Source organism: Petaurus breviceps, unplaced genomic scaffold (genome assembly GCF_028583685.1).
Source record: "Petaurus breviceps papuanus isolate PSGF00001 unplaced genomic scaffold, PetGlider_PUasm1.0 81, whole genome shotgun sequence".
NCBI classification, from domain to species: Eukaryota; Metazoa; Chordata; class Mammalia; order Diprotodontia; family Petauridae; genus Petaurus; species Petaurus breviceps.
Window position 1 is genome coordinate 10792972 of NW_027186546.1, and position 2145 is coordinate 10795116.

The following is a 2145-nucleotide window of genomic DNA, read 5'->3' on the forward strand; positions in this document are numbered from 1 at the left end:
ATTAGGGAGGTAGAAGATAAATTTAAATCTACAGTGACCAAGTTGGAAAAAAGTCTCACTGAAGAAAACAAATCCTTAAAAAGTAAAACTAGGGAACTACTTGGAGAAAACACCTCCCTACAAAAGGACCTTCAAAAACTAACTGAAGAGAATAATTCACTAAAAATTGGAATCAATCAAATTGAAGCTCAGGACTCTATGATGCACCAAGAGTCAATCAAACAAAACATGAAGATTGAAAAATTAGAAGAAAGTGCTGAATATCTCAGTGGAAAAACAACTGACATGGAGAACAGATCCAGGAGAGATAACTTAAGGATTATTGGTCTATTAGGAAGCCATGATGAAAAAAGCAGCCTAGACAAAATCCTTCAAGAGATTGTCAAAGAAAACCGTCCTGAAGTTCTAGAATCAAAAGGTAAAATAGTTATTGAAAAAATTCACCAGTCTCCTCCTGAAAGAGATCCCAAATTGAGAACTCCAAGAAATATAGTAGCCAAATTCCAGAATTACAAGATTAAGTAGATAATATTGCAAGCAGCCAAAAAGAAACAATTCAAATAACTTGGAACTACAGTCAGGATTACATAGGACCTAGCAGCTTCTACATTAAAAGATCAGAGGGATTGGAATTTGAAATTTTATAAGGCAAAAGAGCTAGGACTGCAACCAAGGATTAACTACCCAGCAAAACTGAGCATAATCTTTCAGGCAAAGAGATGGGCATTTAATGAAATAAGGGACTTCCAGACTTTCCTGATGAAAAAGCCAGAGTTCAATGGAAAATTTGATCTCCAATTACAAGACTAAAGAAAGACATAAAAAGGTAAACAAGGAAAACACACACTCACATACACACATGCACACTCACGCACACATGCACATAACTTGGGATGCAATAAGAGCAAAATGTCTTTCAGGACAGTTTTCTTTGACAATCTCTTAGAGAATGTTGTCAAGGCTGCTTTATTCCAGTAGACCAATAATAGGGAAAGAGACAGATAGTAATCATTACTGTAAATGTGAATGTGATGAATTTTCCCATAAAATAGAGATGGGTAAGAGAATGGATTCAAAACTCTAATCCTACAATATGCTGTCTACAAGAAACATATTTGAAACAAAAGGGATACCTAGAGTGTAAAGGTAAAAGGCATAGAATATATTATGCTTCAGCTAAAGTAAAAAAAAAATAAGCAGGGATAACAATCCTTATCTCAGATAAAGGAAAAATAGATCTAATTAAAAGAGATAAGGAAGGAAACTATATCCTGCTAAAAGGTACCATCAAAAAGGCAGCAATACCATTACTTAACATACATGCACCAAGTGGTACAGCAACCAAATTTGTAGAGGAGAAGTTAAGAGAATTAAAGGAAGAAATAGATAGCAAAACTATACTAATGGGGGACCTTAATCTCCCCCTCTTTGAACTTGATAAATCTAACCTCAAAATAAACAAGAAAGAAGTTAAGGAAGCAAATAGAATTTTAGAGAGTCTAGATATGATAGATCTCTGGAGAAAACTGAATAGGGATAAAAAGTAATATACTTTCTTCTCAGTGGTTCATGGCACATATTCAAAAATAAAACATTTACCAGGGAATAAAAACCTCACAATTCAGTGCAGAAAGGCAGAAATATTAAATACATCCTTCTCAGATCATGACGAAATAAAACTCATATGCAATAAAGGGCCATGCAAAGATAGACTAATAACTCATTGGAAACTAAACAATTTAATCCTAAAAATGAGTGGGTCAAACAAGAAAATATAGAAACAATCAGTAACTTCATTCAAGAGAATGACAATAATGAGACAACATGCCACAATTTCTGGGATGCAGGAAAGGCAGTTCTTAGGGGAAGCTTTATTTCCATGAGTTCAAACATGAATAAATTAGAGAAAATTGAGTTCAATGAAATGGTCATGTAATTGAAAATCTAGAAAAAGAAATTGAAAATTCTCAATTAAATACTAAATTAGAAATATTGAAAACCAAAGGAGAGATTAATAAAATTGAAAAAAAAATTATTGAATTAAAAAATAACACTGAGTTGGTTTTATGAAATCTAAAGCCATCAGCAAGTATTATATATAATGGAGATAAGCTAGAAGCATTTCCAATAAGGCCAGGGGTGAAA